The sequence below is a fragment of the Schistocerca gregaria genome, chromosome 2 (assembly GCF_023897955.1).
Source record: "Schistocerca gregaria isolate iqSchGreg1 chromosome 2, iqSchGreg1.2, whole genome shotgun sequence".
Taxonomy (NCBI): Eukaryota; Metazoa; Arthropoda; class Insecta; order Orthoptera; family Acrididae; genus Schistocerca; species Schistocerca gregaria.
In genome coordinates this window covers 94,231,024-94,239,257 of record NC_064921.1, presented here as the reverse complement: position 1 = coordinate 94,239,257, position 8,234 = coordinate 94,231,024, and the positions used below count along the sequence as shown (strand labels likewise).

The 8,234-nt window shown below is 39.3% G+C and overlaps 1 non-coding gene across 1 annotated transcript; it reads right to left on the bottom strand.

Annotated features, from left to right (window-relative positions):
* Positions 1-7,749: 7,749 nt before the first annotated feature.
* On the bottom strand, positions 7,750-7,823 carry Trnat-ugu (transfer RNA threonine (anticodon UGU)). Its single transcript has one exon. It is a non-coding gene; the product is annotated as a tRNA-Thr (tRNA).
* Positions 7,824-8,234: the final 411 nt, after the last annotated feature.

Here is an 8,234-nt window from a genome sequence, read left to right as displayed (position 1 = left end):
ATATCCTATCTACTACGACCACCAACAGTTGTTTTAATCCCCAAGTATAAACTCATCTGTATTGCATTTAGAGTCTCATTTCCTAATTTTATATCTGGAGAACCGTTAGATTTAATTCAAACTCATTTCATTACCATTGCTTGATGTTTTTTCTAACCATCTTTCAGCCTTTTTTCAAGATCGTATCCATTCCGTCTGTGTGATCTTCCAAGACCTCCTTTGTAACAAAACCACAATGTCATGAGTGTTTTTACTTCTAATGCGTGAACTTTAATGTCCATTCCAAATTTTTCCTTAATTTCTCTTACAGCTTGCTCAGTGTACAGATTGAATTACTTGGGGAATAGTTTAGAATTATATCTTGCACTTTTTTCAACTAGTAGTGAAAGTTATATTGGTAAGGTAAATTAATTCGAAAAAATGGTTCATATGGCTCTGAACACTATGGGACATAACTCTGGCGTTCATCAGTCCGCTAGAACTTAGAACTACTTAAACCTAACTAACGTAAGGACATCACTCACATCCATGCCCGAAGCAGGATTTGAACCTGCGACACTAGCGGTCGCGCGGTTCCAGACTGTAGCGCCTAGAAGCGCAATTAATTCAAGGTTTGTAAGAAAATATTGTATTGTACCAGAGATGGTCAAATGTAGTATCGGTTGTGTAGTAGCTTCGCTGCTCAACAGCTATCGCTGATTCAAGGTGTTGTGGGTTAGGTGTTTAATAAACTTTAGTTTGAGAGGTGTATGGAGGACTCTGAAGTGTTACAACGTGTTGTATCTGATGTGTACTTAATATATACTTATTCACCACGGGCAGTAAGGATTAAGCATTCATTAAGCTCAGGAACCATTACTTTCAAATTAGCCAAGTTTTGTTTTATTATCAGGGCCAATATTAAATAATAGTGTTCCATGACAGTTGAGATTCTCGCAGCTAAATTTGATTTTCATTCCCGCAGTCAAAAAATTCAGAATAGGGCAAAACGCATAAGCGACGAGATAAAATATACGTTCACAAACCATTCCTGTTGTTACAGTTGTGTTTCAGACTACTGTGAGTTACGTAATGTCAGTCATATTTCAACGAACATGTTTCACTTGGCGTCCTTTGTGCAGATCGATATTCTTTTTGGAATCTTTTGAAATAATAAGATACGCTCTGTTCTTTGTTACTTAGTTAGTAACTACAGTTAGCAATTTTTTGGCCCTGCTCATTTACTAATATGTATAAATTATCCCTAACAGGTAAACGGCAAATTGCTCTTTGTTTCTTGTCCATTTGTTTGTTGCTCAATTGTATTTGTGCATTAACCCGCGTAAAACGAATTGTCGTACTAATGTAGCTGAGTCATGGACAACTCCGATAATATTCATTTCCCAAATAACTCTGCTGTAATGAATAACAATTCTGACATTACTGCACTGACGACAGTGCATCACACGGTAGTCAATGTAAGTGCATGTTCAATGCCTAACAGTTTAATTATCTTGAACTTTGCTTTACCTACCGATGTCGCGATTAACCAGTCGACACATTTCACGGACGCGAAAGCCGCTGTTAACACATACTTCCTATGTACAAAAGTTGCATTTTGATTATTTACCCTTGGAATCCAATTAAAATGACACTACCAAAACCTCAACAGACATGTCAAAAGCTGACACTGTTGAACAGTTTACGCAAAATACTTTAAACATTGATGGTCATCTATCGAATAATGCCATTAGGATGATGTTTCAACAAACCGTAACGAACGTTTCAATCAAATTAGTAACGCGATGAAGTAACAGACACAAAAACAAGAGGAACTGACACACACTATAGAACAACAAATTAACGAATGTTTTGAAGAACAAGAAACGCCACTTAATGAACGCCTCTATCAGCATGTAATCAAATTCAAGAGCTACGCTTGCATTCCAACCGCAAAATGAGATCATTCACCGACGAAAGAAAACAGTCGGTCGCATCAGCGAAACTCATTCACGGGCAACATGAAATCAGCAAAAATTTAGTACCTCACGTAAAAAATGGTTCAAATCGCTCTGAGCACTATTGGAACTCAACATCTTAGGTCATAAGTCTCCTAGAACGTAGAACTACTTAAACCTAACTATCCTAAGGACATCACACACACCAATGCCCGAGGCAGTATTCGAACCTGCGACCGTAGCAGCCCCGCGGTTCCGGACTGCAGCGCCAGAACCGCACGGCCACCGCGGCCGGCATACCTCACGTAGATAAATACATAGACAACTGCTAAAGTAAAGTTCTCGGTCGTCTGAAAACCGTACAAGACACGAAGACACAGCTTCAGAGCGAGTTTAGGTAGCATAAAACACCAAGAAGAAATGCTCACTACTACCAGTACAAATTGATACTGATCCTACCATAGTAAAATATGACATACGCCAAGTTAATAAGAGTAAAAAAACTGCAGCAACACATCGACGAAACTGACACCAACAATACTGCTTAAATTTCATCAGTTACAGAAAACTTGATGACCTCTGGAACAGAATAGAATTTTAGAAAGTAAATACCCACACTAAATCTGAAAACTCTTTGCCTTCTCCTTTTATTCAGTCTGAACAATTTCAATCTAAGAACCGTGCTATTAACGAACTGAACCCACATAGCAATGCATAGAATCGTGAAGTAACAGTTAGCACCATGAAAACTGCCACGTTCAGAAATAAGACATCATAGAATCAAGTACATAGTAGCCTCCAATATAATCAGGCATAACAATTTGACACTACACCGCCTGAGCACTATCTTGGCAGATTATAACGTGTGAGAGAATGACACGTGGAATATCGTCCGCGAGACACATTTTTTAACGGTAATGAACCGACAAAATTTCGGACACGTTGCTTTCGATTACAAGCATTTTTTTTTGTCATTACGTAAGTTCAAAGTATTTCGCAATAACAAAACAGATCTCCATCCCTTAGACTGGGTACAACAATTTTCATTCTCGTTTCCATCTAATTGGTCTGTTACCCATGAATTAGTTTTCATTCGTAGATTTTAGGAGAGTGACCCCTCCAACAGGATTCGTCTCATTGCAAAGACAATGCTACTCTTAGAAGAATTTCAAAATGTCGTTTTTTCAGCTTGTTGGTCGGAAACTACACAACGAGGAATTAAAAATCAGTTAATGAGTTTACCGTCCTTTGAAAATTCTAACTTCCCAACCATTACGCAACTTTTTGAATAGATGGTTCAACAAAATCAACACCATACCGAGCCACAAATTCCATCAGCATTAATACACCTCTACATCTCTAAATTACCGCTTTCATTATGAGTCTCCCTGTTAACGGGGCAAGAAAATGAAAGCGATCGTTTACAAATTCTGGAAGTATAAGATTGTAACTATTCCTTGATCAATAAAAATTTCTCCCAAACAACAGTACTGTCACGGATGGATATAAAAACATATAAGGAAGTTTTAATAGCAGAGGTAATAAGAGGTTTAGGAATGGCAACAACTTTCGGAATAATTTTCACAGACGTCAAAATTTTAATAATCGGTATTAACAAAATCAACAACACTTCCAAAAGTTTGGTAGCAACAACCACAATTTTCAACAACAATTGCACCAATAAAACCAGGACGTTAGAAATTCTGGACAACAATATTCTTAGCGAAGTCAACCCAACTTCAATGGTTCGCCGGGAACTTCCGTGAATATGCAACAGTTTAGCGATAATACTAAACCACAAGGCAATTATTTCGTGTATAGAACCAGAGATCTCACTACAACCGAAATCTTCCATATCAAAGTAATTACAGCAACAAGTGAAGATGTCATCATTAGAATTTTCAGCGTAACTATGGCAATAGCAAATTTTTTTCCACAATCAAGGACAATTTCTAAACCAACTTTCACTTATTATGAATAAACCTGCCGTACCTTTACACCCATCTCAAAACCCAAATGACCACAATAGCAGATCTGTACAAATTATTACGGTGCCCCAACAAGCTTCGACAAGTTACCAAATTCCGAATGCTACATCACTAGAGGAGACCACCGTCGCTTTAGCCTGCAACATCGATTAGCAATTAGAACCTCACGAAACAGTAACTGTAAATGCAATCACTTTCGACATTTGAGAAACGCTTTTAAAAGAAAATAATCTGACTAAGAGTGCAGTTCCCCATACCACCATGGAACTACACATAAACTTACTTCGGTGATAGACTCACGTTCGCCTGTTACTGTGATGAGTGATGCTGCATTTAATAGGTGTAACCATAATAATTCCTGTCCGACTTTTTCACTGAGCAAAACAAAAGTAAAAAGTACGTGGCGCAGATTCTAGCTAAGGCATTGACGTAAAAAGTAGGACACATCTGTCCTACGCTGTACACGCTCACAATTTTTTTTTTCTAATTTTTGGATTGTTCCCTAACTCACCACCAACAAAACGCTAGGTATGGGCTTTCTGATCGAGCTGAAAACGATTTATGATTTCAAAAAACTCAAACCTCATGTTAAATGAAAACGACAAGCAGTTAGCTTACGTCAATAGAATGAATTACCAAAAATATGCTTTTGCATGCATCTGACAGTGACACTTAATTTTATTGCAGTAATGTCCCAGACGATATGGAATACGACGTTGAACAGTTACCAACATGGTAAGAGAAAACCAAGCAACAAATGATGACCAACACTGACAATTACCTGACATTTTACGACATCATTCACGAGTCCTTGGTAACATTCCAGATACTATGAGAGGTTTCTTATATGAATTTCAGGTCAAACCTCACCATTCTTTCAAATATAAACATTATTTCATACCATTTATTTGTAGAGAACAGGTCAAACAAAAACTTCTAGCCATAGTCGACCAAGGAAATATAGAACCAGCTATTAGGATATAAGGCGATTACAAATTGTATTAATTGGATGAATCATTAAATCTTGTTCTCGATTCACGCTAGATCAACGACATTATAGTAACTTAAACTAATCGATAACAGACTTTAGACGCACTTTACAGAAATTTCATGGTGCATCTGTTTATTCACCACTAGATCTAAAATCGGGTTTATGGCAGACAACCTTACCCCAATATTTTGGCACTTGCTATCAGTTCTTTTGGTTTAGCAATATCTTCAGCTCCATTCATACAAGGTATGAACACAGTAATACCGGCTGGATTGAAAGACACAATAACCACGTATTTGGATGACATTTTAATTGTGGAACCCACTAGGTCTGATAGTAACAATATTCTTCAAGCTTTACGTAAGACATTTCTTCACCAAGACCTCACAGTTAATCTGAGAAATCCCACTTTGGTAAAGCTTCTATTAAATTTCTACGTCTTGTCACTTCCGTCGACAGCGTAGCACCCGATCCAGAAAAACGCCAACTAATTCGAGATATTACGATTCCTACTTCAAAAAACTAACTTATTAGTTCCCTATGGCTGATCAACATTTTTTCTTCGCTTCATTCTCCATTCTGCACGGGATACCCCAAGATTATGTCAATTAACGAGCAAAAATGCTATCTGGACTCGGGATAAACAAGCTCTTTCCGATATCTTGAACCATACGCATGCTCTCATCTATGCACCGATACTATCACACCCTAATACCACTAAGAACTTTTCGCATTGCATTTGCGAGCCGCATTCTGCCTCCTTCGGAACGCAACTATGTGATTTCAGAGTGGTAAACCTTATCTGTGGTTAGGACCTTTACTAAATTTAGACACTTCTTGTATGGAAGACATACCGCTGCTTTTACTGACACCGTGCTATCCTTATCATTGTACTTTTTTTTTCAAGTAATACTATGGTGAAACTGTGGATCGTGTATCTGATGACAGATTATTTTTGGGCCTGTGAGTGCTTAAACGATTAACGCAGTATCGTATCTGTTGTGCTGTTTTTGCTGTAAATGCTGCATGAGTGTTGGTAATTTTTCTTTCTGATAGATGTACCTAGAAAATTTATTTGTCATTCCTGTTCTGTCTCTAAGGTGAACTTAATGTTTTTGTGTAATGTGTTACATGTGGTTGTAATTTTCTATTTTATTCTCCTGTTATCTACGACGTAGGGTAAGTCATCCATCCAGTACGGTATATTGTATTTCCCCGGTTTTGTTTTTTACAAAAATTCTTCACCCTGTTTTGTTCATGAAGGTATTTGCTAACTGCCCAGAAATTGGAGATCCCATTGGCAAACCTTCTTGTTATACGTAGAATTCCTAGTTACATTCAAAGTAATTTTGGTCGGTATTGAGGTGTAGGAGTGTGCTTACCTCTGGTACGTGTTCCTGTGTTAACTGACTGCATGTATCTATGTCCTGTTCTGTTTTCTTGGTTGTTTTTCTGACTGTTATTGTGGAGAACGTTTTGTACGTCAGATGAGACCAGCATAGCTGTATGTAGAATGTATAAGTCTTATAAGTGTTTTTCTCACTTCTGTCATTTTGTGTTTTAAGCAGTTGTGTGAGTATTTTTAGCATATGTTTGGCGAGCGTGTATGTTTGTGCTTTTCTGTAATTTAAGAACGTTTTCTTCATTAAGCTTTAGTTGGACATTGGGTTTCGTATGCGTCTTACGAGTTTTTTGTTTGTCATCAACAGTGCGTTCTGTTGTCTTTAGTAAGTTTTTAATTTTTGTGTAGAACTTGTTTGTTAGGTCTGACTTCAGTTCCGCGATTTTATTCTGTGAAATGAATTGCTGTTGTTGTTGTTTTTTAATTGTATTATTGTTCCTCCATAAGAACAACTGCATTCCCCTTGTCCGTCTTCAATATCATTATGTTGTTGCTGTGTCGATTATTTCTAAGGGTTTTCAGAGTTCTGGCTTCAACTGTAACCTTATTTTATGGTGTTGATGTCCTGTACTGTCGACGTTTTTAATTTACGAAGGACATGTTAGCTCCCTTCATAAACGAACACACATACGCACACACACACACACAACCAATCTGAAATGTGTATATAAATACAGAAGAGCCAAAGAAACTGGTACACCTGCCTAACATCGTATAGGGCTCCCGCGAGCACGCAGAAGTGCAGCAACACGACGTGGCACGGACTCAATTAATGTCCGAAGTACAGCTCGAGGGAATTGGAACCATTATTTCCGCAAGGCTGTCCACAAATCCGTAAGAGAACTAGGGGGTGGAGATCTCTTCTGAACAGCACGCTGCAAGGCACATCAGATTTGCGGAATAATGTTTATGTCTGGCGAGTTTGGTGGCCAGCGGAAGTGTTTAAACTCAGAAGAGTGTTCCTGGAGCCACTCTGTAGCAATTCTGGACGTGTGGGGTGTCGCACTGGCCGGCTGGAATTGCACAAGGCCGTCGGGAGATAAAATGGGCGCGAATGGATGCAGGTGATCAGACGGGATACTGACGTATGTGTCACCTGTCAGAGTCGTATCTAGACGTGTCACGGTTCCCATCTCACTCCAACTGCACACGTTCCACACCACTGCATAGTCTCCACTGGCTTGATCTTACCCCTGCCGACATGGAGGGTCATGGATTAATGAGGTCGTCTCCATACCCGTACACGTCCATCCTATCTATACAATTTGAAACGAGACTCGTCCGACCAGGCAACGTGTTTCCAATCGTCAACAGTCCAAGGTCGATGTTGACTTGCTCAGATGAGGCGGAAAGAATGAAATTTCAATGAAATGAACACCCTTAGTTGCTTACAGAGGTTGACATGCGTCAACGGGGACAGATGAAAATGTGTGCCCCGACCGGGACTCGAACCCGGGATCCCCTCCTTACATGGGAGACGCTCTATCCAACTGAGCCACCGAGGACACAAGGGATAGCGCGACTGCAGGGATTTATCTCTAGCACGCCTCCCGCGAAACGAACTACATTCGTAGTGTCCCAGCCCATTATACTCATTACTCGCGGCGCGTTGCCGATTCCCGTAAGAGTTCGGGCACGGATTGTGCATTCTCACAGAAGAAGAAGAGGGTCAGGTGGCCGGTGAGCCTTAACTATACATATACTAAGATGGTACCTTTTCTTTCGGACATGTCAGAATTTTCAAAGGACTGTAAACTCATTAACTGATCTTTACTTCCTCATTGTGTAGTTTCCGACCAACAAGCTGACAAACGGCATTTGGAAATTCTCCTAATGAGGAGCATTGTCTTGCAATGCGGCGAATCCTCTCCAAAAAAACTACGAATTAACTCCAATTCATGGGTAACAGACCAATT